The sequence below is a fragment of the Jaculus jaculus genome, chromosome 12 (assembly GCF_020740685.1).
Source record: "Jaculus jaculus isolate mJacJac1 chromosome 12, mJacJac1.mat.Y.cur, whole genome shotgun sequence".
Lineage (NCBI taxonomy): Eukaryota > Metazoa > Chordata > Mammalia > Rodentia > Dipodidae > Jaculus > Jaculus jaculus.
The window spans coordinates 38,227,320-38,240,548 of record NC_059113.1 but is presented as its reverse complement, the minus strand read 5'-3'; positions in this window follow the sequence as shown (position 1 = coordinate 38,240,548).

Here is a 13,229-nt window from a genome sequence, read left to right as displayed (position 1 = left end):
GTGAACAACTCCAGTGGCCTCCGTGCATTGCCACACTAAACTAAAGAGCTAAAGAAATGAAATCACAGAGATAAGGTCCCTCTCTGTTGCCTTAGCAAAGAGTTTTTATTTTTTTAAGGTAGCTGGAATTTTCTGCAGCTGATTTAATATTAGTATCTGGAGCTAGTAGCATATCCATTTCTGCTGCAAATTGGTTATTAGATGTCTTATTCAGTAGTCATTTGGTGGCAAGAAATAAAAAAGCACTCAAGTTACTTGAGGCAAATAATGAGAATATGGTTACTATTTATTATTAGTAGTAGTAGCAGTGGTATTATTAAGAGATATAAGAACAGTTCATAAGACATAAGGCTTCCCCAAGGCTAAGCTCTTCTTCTTACTCATACACTTTCATTTCTCTAACTCAGCACATTTTCATTTCTCATGTGTATGGTTCCTTTCTTGTATGGTTAAAGAAAAGAAGTGACATTTTCAGGCATTAAGTCTTCACAACATTCCCTGTCCAACCTTTATAGCTAGTTGACTCAGGCTCTCTGTGTCTAAATTCTAAAATTGCTGGGAGAAAACATGGACATCTCTATGACTCCCTTTATATACCAGTTACTCATTGTTTCACATCAAAATGTCCCAAACTCCCCCTACCCCCAAGAATGAGGAATTAAACCAGGTCTTTTGTATATGCTAGGCAAATGATATACCACTGAGTTCATTTCCAAACTTAGTGACAACTGTTTATTATTATCACTTGTGATTCTAAGCACTAACTGACTACAGCTCAATAGTTCTTACCCAGGATCCCTTATGGTCTTAGTCAGGTGGTGACTGATAGAAGTCATTACAAAAGGCTTCTCTACTCACATGTCCGTCTGTAAGCCTAGTTGTCAGTTGGACCTCAACAGGCTGATCATTTAGGATGCTTACAATGTGTCCATGTCACAATGGTTATCTCAGAGCACAGCAGCTGGGTCCCAAGAGCAAATATGCAGAGATGTGCATATGAAAGGGCAAGTGGGAGAAACATATTAAGAGAATGTCCCTGCCAAGCAATAGCTAAACTGCTTCATAGGACACAGTCTCAGAAGTTGCATAATACACTTTTGGGTCAAACATTTGTGACATTTTGCACAGGCTCAAGGAAAGGCAGTTGTTTGAAGGAAGAGTAGTAAAGTTACACTGGAGGTAAAGCATGATGAAGGAAGTTACTGTTGTGGCTAACTTCAGAAGATAAATCTGCCACATGTTGGGTCAGGTGTCTATATCTGGCCCCACAGCTGTAATCAGAAAAACTTACATTACATACTAGAAAATGGTTACAATCATCTGCCCTGGAGGTGTAGGCAATTGTCATAAATGAAATGTTGGGAGATTATCTGTGTTGAACAGCCCCTCTGTAGTAGGGCATCCCTCAATTGTACACAAAACTATCCCATGGTAGAGCATCTGCTCTGTAGTTCCATCCCAGGACCTTGGAGAAGACTGTGAGCATGCCACGCTAAAGGTGGACACCGTGCAATCATGTTAAAATCCTCTCTAGCACAGGGCATGATGGGCTGTGCTGGCTTCTTCCCTTCACTTTGACTTACTTCCTCCCAAACAACGGTAACCCACCGTTCACTAGGGAAAAGTCTCTGTGAACTTGACTTTCAAAATACCACTTTCAATTCCATAGTGTCATGCACTTGCAAGAAGAGTCTCACAGCAGTAAGAGAAAGTCTTTCTCTTTAACAGGAAACTCTGACCTGTGAGTACCAATGAATCAAACTCAGGAAACTTGAATTTTTACAATAGGCCACAAAATAGAAAGTATATAAGATGTGGAAGAGGCATGTATACAGGACAGAGAGGAAAACCTTCTACACTGGGAAGAAAGGCTCAAGGAGAATCACAGATGAAAGACAGGTAGATTTCTGAGACAGCTCCCACCATGATCACTCACCATAGGGTGAGCTGGTGAGAATGTGGATAGGGAAAAATGAAGAGCAGAACTATCCAGATACACTAGAGGATCTTCAGGCAGAATGGACTTCTGCCGAGCTTCCTGCCTAACCATCTGGGGAGTAAAATCCTGATGAATGACCCATTCCCACATAAGGCTATGGTGGTGTCATAGAAGTAGTAGGAAGGCAGGACCACACAGAGCAAGGAACTCCCCATCCTTCCACTAATCCCCCCAAAGTAAACCCAGTGCCCTGGTGGGGAGTTTGAAAGGCTTCTTCAGAGATATCTCAGAGCTCAGAACAGGAAAGCACCACCATCCTGAGAAATGAAGGCAAACATAAACATGCACATTCGAGTCACCTCTATTAGCTTGACACTGGTCTACCCACATGTTCAGGGCCAAAGTCCTTCCACAGTGTTTGTTAAACCCTTTTGTTTCAGGACCTCTTCATAAACTTATAATTATTATTATCTTTATATTCTTATAATTATTAAGGACTACAGTGAGCTTCTGCTTCTTTAACATATATCTATGTAAGTTTATTACATTCAAAGTTAAGTTATAGGACATTTAAACTTAATTTATTAAACACATGGCCAGGTGGGAGGCATAAATCTGGTGTCCTATTACACAGAATAGTGATTGTAGTTAGCAATACTGTACAGCATCATTCAAAATAGCTGGCAGAGGGAATCTGGGATATTCTCATCCCAATAAAAATGAAATGTTTGTGATGGGAAAGAAACTAAATATCCCTTCGTCAATATGCAGTGAGCCATCACACTGTACCTCATAAACATGTACGGTACAATCTCAATCTGTCTATGAGGGACAAATAAAAACTAAATGTATTTATTAATTCATTTTACAATAACAATATATTCTTAATAGGATAACATGGATGACATATTTTTATTCAAAAAACTACTTTTTCATTTTCATTACTGAGAAGAGTGAAATTGTATTACATTTTTTGCCAATTGTTTAATGTCTGGCTTCTAGAAAATGAGCAGATTCTAATGTTTGCTTCTGCATTTCATCTGCTGAAAACAGACTGTGCATCCCTCAGGCATAGCTTTCTGAACACGAGGAGAAGGAATAGACACTCTGACGGGAATGAGGGGAGTGCCTCCCTTCCCCAAGGCTACTTCTCAGCCCAAAGTTGAGAGCTGGAGGCACTATAGTATTCTAGTAACTTAGAAGCCAATTATAATAGATGGAATGTGATTAAGCTAGAGATATTTCCACATGACTCCTCATTCTAGGAGAACCTAAAAAGTAAAGGATAGGGAGGAGGAATAAAGTTGTTTGTTGATGACAGGTCTACATAATTATTATAAAGAAAGACAACTGACATGGGACATTTGTAGGTGAAGGAAACATTGCATTAAAGAATTCATGGAGGAGTATGGATGATAGACCATAAGAAGACAAGACGAGAGGAAAATGGCCAACAATGTTTTGAGCATCAGGGAACACTGCTATATGCAAACAATCAGCCTGACAATATGTACATACCTGTGCGATAGTGGCACACAGTCTAGGTGGGTAACCAATGGCTCTCTGATTGGCTATGAGATCCACTCAATGGAAAGGGAGCCATAAATAGAACTAGGAACCAAGTCAGAATCCTATGGAGATAAAGATAATGGACTTCAGTGAGAAGATCCCAGTAACCATCATCCAAAGTGAGGCTATACCCATCAAAATCTCTCTACATTAACAATGCTTATCCTCTTTAGCCTATCCAGATCTCACTCTCCATTGGATAATCTAATTTTCTTTTTCAGAAAGCAGCAAGAACTGACTATCATAATTTATCAACAAGACAAGAATAGATAGCTGACTCCCTGGCAAGACATGAGCCACCCCTTCCCCAGCAGCTAGGGCCCAGGTGAGACCACAGAGGAACTGAGATGAGCAAGTGTGCTGCTTCCAATACAAGCCTGACAACCTGGGTCAGAGTGATGGAGACAGACACTGAGGATAGTCAAAACACACCAAAGCAGAAATCCAGCAGCTCCTGAGAGCTCAACATTAAAGTGGACTTAAAGCACACCCATTAAGGCTCAGGGAAGTTTGAAGAAGAAGAAACAATGTAAGAGGCACAGGGTAGGAAGGAATGTCCAGAGACATTGCCCTCCCCATAATGACTGACTGCAGCTCTCACAACTCATAATCCACAACTCCATAGTGAACACCAGCAATCCCACTAAGGAGGGCCATCAGGGTAAGGGGGACAGGGAAGAGGGAAATAATAGTACCAATATATGATGTGTCCATACAAAGTTCCTACTTAATAAAAAAATGTAAAAATTAAAAAAACTAATCAAGTCTACCTTTCACCTGCTCTTACCTTTTTTTGCATCCTCTCTCTTTATTTTCTGGAACAAGGATCTTTTCATTTGCTAATAGGCTTTTTCTTTTCCTGGAACAGCTCTCTTTGTGATTGGAAAATTAACGAATCAGGGGCTGCAACCAAGGCTACTGGGCTTGGCAAGTGTCAACAATTTTGCTTTAGAAAGAGCTTGTTCTCCCTAAGCTGTTCAGTTTCCAACACAACTGTATTCCTTACAAGCCAGCTACTACTGCCTCAGGGGAGACACAATGCCCTGACTGTTTTTAATGTTAGTCTAATATGTTTGTTAAATGGTAAAGTCTATATCAAACTGGAGCAGAAACCCTATAAAGAAACCTGCCTTTCAAGTGTTGAGATTGTAGATGACCAGGAATTCCTGATAGTTAAAGGACAAAAATGCATATTTAACCACGATGCAAAATATGGTCAAAAAATAACTCCATGGACCAGTGAGTTTTGAATAATCATTTTTCTGTAACTATGGCTTGCCTGGTAGTTTGCCTATAATGATATGAACTTTCATTCAAGTAGTCATAGCTAAGTCTCCTCCCTTTTCAAGATTCATAGCTTCTCTTAACTATTGATACTAGATATGCAGCTTAGCACCTGTAATCTAAAGCCCTGAAACCAAAAATGAGGACTATATTGACCCCAGAGATATGGTCAGGGATTCCATGAACTCAAAAGACCACAAGAGCATTTAGATATAAATGATATAAACAGCTCTCTGAGGTGCTGCAAGTTGGGACTAAGGCCTACCCCTTGGTCTTGGGATATATATATAGCTTTTTATAGTAAAGGATGATAACTACAAAAGGAATCATTTGGTACAATATGGGAGCAGCATCATCTGTACAAACTTCTGACAATGTTGGCTTCAGTGGGTTTGAAACATCATTTTCCTTACTTCTCTTACACTTTTCTGAGAGATCAGTAAAGCCTCCAAAGACTGAACTGGATGCGTCTGTGCTGGACCAATCTTTGATGCCACCAAGTAGCTTTGAGAACCATATTAAGCTGTGTCACTCAGAAAACATCATGGTTACAGTCAATTAAACTCATATCAAAATACAGCAGAAAAAGAAAGAAAAATCCCAACATTACCATTTCTTCCCAAACTGTAACTTCCCAGTGCAAATATCAGAGGAAAATATACACAAGAAGAGAACAAAACAACAGCAAGTGTTTATTGTTTAGGCCCATGTAGAACTTTAGTCACTCAGCTGAAACTCATGGGAGATTCTTTTGGTTAAGAGTGGAAGAAATGGCTTAGCAGTTAAGGTGCTTGCCTGCAAAGCCTAAAGACCCAGGTTTGATTCTCCAGAGCCCACCTAAGCAATATGTACATCATGGCACATGAATGTGGAGTTCATTTGTGGTAGGTAGATGACCTGGTGCACCCATATTCTCTTTCTCTCTCTCTACCTCTAATAAATAAATTTAAAAAGTTGAAGGAAAATGCCAAGGATGGTGACACATATTCCTGTGTAATCCCAGCACCTGGGAGGCAAAGGCAGGAATATCATGAGTTCAAAGCCATCCTGCAATACACAGTAATTTCCAAGATGGTTTCAGCTATAGAGCAAGATCCTGCTTCAAACAAAACAAACTGAAAAAGAAGGCTAAAAAAAGAATAAGATACAAAAGAATAAGATACAAGAATAAGATACTGTGGAAACTTGAATGTATGTCCCCCAAACACCTGGGTTTTCTATAAAAATTAAGTTTACAGCTTACAAGGGGTGGATCTGAATTCCAGCCTAAAGGTATTCAGAGAAGTTTTAGCTCTGCTCGGTTCCATGTTGTTTTGTTGCCCAGGTGTGCTGGTTTATGGTGCTGGCTGGTGGTGATGTCTCCCTGCTTGGACCTGTGAAAGGGGGCCATCCTCTTCGGCCATTACAGAACCTCCCCTGGATCTTTAAACTGGAACAAACCATTCTTCCTATAAATTATGCCTGGTTTTGATGTTCATCCCAGCAATGTGGACAGACTTGTTTCTGAAGAAGAGGACACTGTTGTATAAATCACTGTTGACAGACTCCAGTAACTTCTTCACGGCATTCCCAGGTCAGCTTATGCTGAACATGGAGAAGAAAGATCTCACAGGAAGAAAAGCCAAGCAGAAAAAATAAAAGGATGTGCCTTCTGTCAATAACTCCAGTCTAGTATCATCTACCTTGAGTAAGTATGTCCAAGTGCATTTTTCTGGGATTGGAGGAGAGGAAGGAATGTGGTAGAGAAACTGTGGACAGCCCAGATACAATGGAACTGCTTGACTCTTCTCTGTGAACCATCCTTGCCTTCTTGTCTAGACAAATGAAGAAAGGGGCATGCTGGTGCTTCACTCAAAATTCAACTTTTTTGAAACCTCCCTCTGACCCCAAGGACTGGGGTGTTTCCAGGGGTGATAGTAGTCCAGGTCAGAGGCCTTTTTCTTTGAAATTAGGCTGGGAACAGTGGGAAGAGAGACAGCCTAAAGAGTAGTCGCAAGCGTCCCCACCGTAGGTCAGGGAAGGCGGTGTGGACATTCCTGTGCTTTCCTGGGCCCATCTCGAGCCCATGGCCAGCCAGGGGCACTACTGCACTTTCCTTGGGGAAGCAGGGAAGCCTTCACAGGTTGCCTCCTCAGTCATTGTGCCAGATTTCATCTGAATTTTGTGGTGCCCAGGTGCCGTGAACAGCAACCCTTCTGTACTACCTTGATTGTTTTGGTTTTCCTTTTTCTTTCTTTTTTTATTTATTTTTTTTTTTTGATCCTGCTCTCAGAATCTGATGAAACAGATGAATCAAAGACAGCGAAAATTAGGCTGCCTCCAGGCGATGCAAGGCCATCTATTTCTTCACAGAAATTAAGGTCAGTTCCTGTTCCAAATTAGCTCACTAGATGGGATGGCACAATATGTACCAGAAAACAATCTGGCCCAACCAGGGCAACACCTCCAATTTGAAATGCCATCCTGTGAGATTTCAAAGGATGAACCTCGTTCATTCCACTGAAAATGAAAAACCTTCCTGTTTTCGCATTTGTCAGGGGATAGTCCAGACAAGAAGGCTTTTGGTATCATCTGGCATGCCTGAACACCAGGCTTACTTGGAAGGACACTCGCCACAGAGAATAAGAGCTATGTAGCAACAAAGGGTGGGAAGGGCTCTAAGGCAGGGCCACTTTCTCTCCTTAGACTTTAGACCTTAGGTTTAATCTCTTCCCACTTCAATCACACAATTATTGGAGGGTAAAAAATTGTACTTAGTGTCTTTCTGAAGAAAAAATAAGTCAATACAAACAACACACTTAAAAATGCACTGAGAGGCACACTCTACTGTTGTTCTCGTCCATCAGATATTGGCCAGGAGGGTTTTATCCACCCTCTATTCATGCCACCATTTTCCTCTGCCAACAAGGAGCCTCCCCTCGAGTCTGTAAGCCAAAATAAACATTTTTCCTCGCACAAAAATGCACTTAGGCAGGAAATGGAGGCCACACATTTATAATTCCAGAATTTGGGGATATAAAATAGGATCACAGTGAGTTTGAAGGCAACCTGGGACACATAGTGAGCTCAAGGTCAGCCAGAGCAACATAACAAAACTTTATCTCAAAAAAGGAGGGGTTGCAGAGATTGCTCAGCAGTTAATGTGCTTGCCTATAAAGCCTAACAACCTGAGTTCAATTCCCCAGTACCCATGTAAGCCAGATGAAAAGAGTGGCACATACATCTGGAGTACATTTGCAGATGGAGTCCCTGGCACACCCATGCCACCCTCACCTTTTTCCTTCCCCAATCATTGAAAATTAATAAATAAATAAACTCATCAACCAACAACAACAAAATAACACTGGACACAGCATAAGTTCAATAAAGCTAGGAAGATATGGTGACAAACCTTCCACCTAATGACTGTGTATGGGGCTTGCCACATAATCATACAAATGTCCTCCTGTCTCTGAGAGTGACCGTGCTGAATAAATCTGCATTATTGCAGTAAATACTGAGATATTTACATTATAGCTAATGGCAACCAAAAGATATTTCTAGAGTCTTCTTTACATAATTAAAAATTCCAAAGCAAGGCTGGAGAGATGGCTTAGCAGTTAAGCTCTTGCCTGTGAAGCCTAAGGACCCCAGTTCGAGGCCCAATTCCCCAGGACCCACGTTAGCCAGATGCACAAGGGGGTGCACGCGCCTGGAGTTTGTTTGTGGTGGCCAGAGGCCCTGGCATGTCCATTCTGTCTCTCTCTCTATCTGCCTCTTTCTCTCTCTCTCTCTCTGTCCATCCCTTTCAAATAAATAAAAATAAACAAACAAACAAAAAAATTCCAAAGCATTGCTTTCAGGGCTTCTATTTCTATCCAAAATGGAATAACTAATAGTGGGCTTACTTTTCTTCCTGAAGGAAGTTTAAAATGTGTATATATATACAAGGCTGGGGGGATTGTTTAGTCAGTAAAGCACTCACTGTGCAGATGTGAGGACCTGAATGTAGACCTCCAGAATGCATGCCTAGGACCATATTCTAGGCAGAGACAAGAGAATTTCCTGAAAGTTTACAGACCAGCTAGCTAGTGTGGTGAAGAGAGAAGTGAACAATAAGAAACCCTGCCTTAAATGAGGTGGAAGATAGGAACCAACACCCAAACGTTGTAATCTGACATCCACACATGCACCGTGACACATGTGCACCTACTCTCACATATATGTACACATATATGTGCATTATGTATATTTGAAGATATTTATGTGCTTAAAACAACAGCTTTGATATTATTTAGATATTAGGCAAAAAGAACAGAGATTCCAAGGAGAAGGGAACTAGAAAATGTAGGACGTATGTTTACCCCAGTTTATTGCCTGCAAAGAGATTCTGGAATAAATACAAGTTATAGCCTGAGGATAAAAAGCTAATCATATATCTGATAGAGAACTTGTATCCAGAATATATAAACAATTCTAAAAAGCAAATAAATCAGACCGTAAAACCTTAAGAAAGGACAAGATATATGAATAGTAATTTACAGATATATGCATGTCAAGTAAGATCATGAAAATATGTTCAGCATTATGTAATCCTCCAGGAAATACAAATCTTAAGCACAATGAGACAATGAGATGGTGCTCTGGCACCCTGGTCACATGGCTAAAGCTGCGAAAACTAATCATGGCAACAGTCAACAAGGATGTGGAGGGAGCTGAACGCTCACTTGCTGGAAGAATGTAAAATGGCACAACCACTTTGGAATAGGGCTGGGCAGGTATTTTGTTTTAAAGAAAAGTACATGTCTATTATATAATCTAGTTATTCAATTTCCCAATACTTACCAAAAATAATTCAAAACCCATAGAAATGTGCCCACTAAAAACTTGTATACAAACTTGTAATAATCAAGAGCTGGATATAACCCAAATGCTCATTCATCCACAAATGAAAAAAAAAAAAAAAAAAGATAAGTTTGGCAAATCCAGATAATGACATACATACTCAGAGATGAAGATATGGGCTTTGATATAGTAACATGAACAAGTGTTGCAGTTACTTTTCCATTGCTGTCACAAAGCACTTAGCCAAAAACAGCTGATGGGAGGAAAGTTGTTTATCTTGGCCTACAGTCTGGAGGGGAAAGCTCCATGATGGCAGGAGACAGGATGGAATGAGCAGAGACTGGACATCACCTTTGCCACAGCAGGTGGAAATCAGTAGCAAGAGAGTAAGCAAAACACTGGCAAGGGGAAGCTGGCTAGGACACCCATACACCCACCCTCAACAACATACTTCTTACTGCAAGGTGTCAATTCCCAAATTGCCACCAAATGGGGACCTAGCATCCATAACACATGAATTTATGGGGGACACCTAATTCAAGCCACAACATTCCACTCCTGGCTTCCATAAACTGATGACCATCTATGATGTGAAATGCAATAACATTCAGTCCAGCTTTAAAAGTCTCCATAGTTTTATCAATGACAACACTGTGCAGATATCCCCATAATTCAAGTTCTTTTAACTGTGATCTGTAAAACCAAAAGAAAATATGGCATAGAATAAACACTCACACAGTAAAAGTTGGCATTACAAGGAACTACTAAACCTATACAAGATCTGAAACAAGCATGGCAAACATCAAATCCCGTAGGTCCAAGTCCAACATCTCTAACCAGTGAAGAGTTCTCTAGAGTCCTAATTCTGCACCTCTAGCTCGGCTGCTCATATACAAGGGAAAACTCCATCCCAAGCCAGCAGCTCTCCTTGGAAACCACTCTACAGTCCTTTCATGTCAAAAGTCCTGGGGTTCTGTACTGTAATCCGCAGTTCATTCTCATGGCTCCATTGGGCCTCCACATAGGAACTACAACGATCCTGTTTCACATCACCCAGTGGCCATTTCCAAAAAACAAAATCTTCTTAAGTGGGCTGGAGAGATGGCTTAGCAGTTAAGGCACTTGCCTACAAAGCCAAAGTACCCAGGTTCACTTCCTCAGGACCCACGTAAGCCGGATGTACATTGCACATGCATCCACAGTTCATTTGCAGTGGCTAGAGACCCTAGTATGCCCATTCTCTCTCTCTCATAAATGAATAAATAAATAAATAAGATACTTAAAACAAACAATACAAATAGAATGGTCCTCTCTTTCTTCCATTTGTTATTCACCTACTATATTTTGAGAGTAGGAGGCCTGAATGCTGAAGGAGTGTCCTGCTCTTCAAAGTTGGCTTTAACACACCTTGGATTAACAAATTTGGTAACCTGCCTACTCTCAAAAGAGTCAGCATCTGTCTTGCTGTCCCAATATAGAACAGCTCCCCATACCAATCTCAATGGTTGTAATTTGTCAAACAATTACAGCTTAATGGAAACTGTCTCCAGCTAGAAACTTCCATTTCTTTCTATGCCATATCTATCTGCTCATACCAGTCAATTTCCATGCAATTCAACCCTTCCTAAGTTCTCAGGGCATGGGAAGATGCAGCACGCCTTTCTCGCAACTACTTCTAGCCTAGTCCAAACAAATCTTTCTTCCACAGTTCTTTCTCCATTCAAATCTTTCAACTCTAACCAGAATGATTCAAGAAAGCTCTACTGCAAGTCTTCTCCTAACCCATGTATTCAAATCCTTCCACAATCTTCCCACAAGAGGCTAAAAGCCACATAGTCAAGTTTTAGCATCTATGACCCCCACTTCTCGGTACCAATTTTCTGTTGTAGTTACCTTCATCCTGCTGGGATAAAACACCCAACAAAAAGCAGCTGAGGGGACGACAATTGTTCACTTTGGTTTAGAGCCTCGGGGGAAACTCCATGATGGCAGGGGAAAGATGACATACCAAAGGCTGGATATCACCTCCCTACCAATATCACATGGACAATAGTAGCAGAAGAGTGAGCTCAATTAAATTGGCAATCTGAGGATTAATAAAAATCAAGGTCCACTCCCAGTGACACACCTCCTCTAATAAGGCTCCAATTCCCAAATTAACTAGCATTCATGACACATGAGTTTGTGGGGTCACACAATTCAAACCACTATAGATAACTCTCAGGGTAATTATGCTGACAGATGTCAATACTCAGGACATAACGACTCATGCCACTTTATATACAATCATAGAAAATGGCAACAATCTAGAAATATAGAAAATGGATTTTGTTTCCAGGCAGGAAGCAGTCAAGATAGGCAAAAGTGAGATCAACACAAAGAATTCTGAGGGATGAGATATGTACTATCTTAATTACATTAATTGTTTCATTGGTGTATGTATGTCAAAATCTATCAAATCATACACTTTAAACACAGGCAGATGTTGGATGTTAATTATACCTAAATATATTCAAAAGCACATGTGCTTTAGCATTCTCCTTTGTAAAGTCTATGGACAGAAATACCCTGTGTCCTACAGAGAACAGGCACCTCTCCCACCACACTTAGTCTCTGATCATCTCCCTGGACTACATTTGGTTCAAACAACTTTATCTGGCTGTTCAGCCCTGTGCTGTAGTTATACTAGATCAGCCAAGGGTAGGGGATCCTTCCTAAGGCCTATGAATTCAGTCTCTTGGGTGAGAAAGCTTTCTTACACACATGCTTTCCCCAAATGTAGGCATTATACTGAAGCACAACATTTCTCAGCTGAATATATTATATTGGGCAGCAACTTAACTTCCTGGGCCTTCTTCCCCTTTGAGTTGGGTATATTATTACTGCATATTAATAAGGTCATCCATGATGAAATAGCTTTAGTAGTTGTGGTTGTTTTATTCAGGTATCTCAGACTCATGTGCTCTGAATGCAAAGCCCCCAGCTGGTGGAAATTTGAGAACTGGATTCTCCTGGAGGCAGTGTATTGTTGGGGGTTGGGATTAAGGGTGTTATATCTAGCCTCCCATTGCAATTGTTTGTCACACTCTTCTGCTGCTATTGTCCTCCTGATGTTGGCCAGGAGGTGCTGCCTACCCACTGCTAATGCCCTGCCATCATAGAGCTTCCCCACAAGTCTGTAAGCCAAAATAAACCATTTCCTCCCAAAAGCTGCTCTTGGTTGTGTGTTTTCTGCCAGAAACATGAAGGTGACTCTAACAGTAGTGCTGAAACCATGCCCAACACATGTCAGCTTTCAATAAACTTGAACAAGCAGCTCAACATAAATGATTTTTCTATTCACTTTTCAAAACCTGAGGCATAGAAATATTCCTATTCTTTTTCTTCTGATTTCACTGGAAAAGTCATCCAACATTGTCTTAAGCGTTACCTGCAGAAGATAACTCTTTAGGAGGGTAGTTCTACAGCGGGGAAATGCAAGTCTGGCCTTCACTCTCTGCTACTGCTGCCCTTAGTATGTTTCCAATCTCTCAGAGCACTGACCCTCATCCTTCCACTCACAACTCTGTGAACACCACAAATCAGTAAATACTGCCTGGAGTTTCCTCTTCTA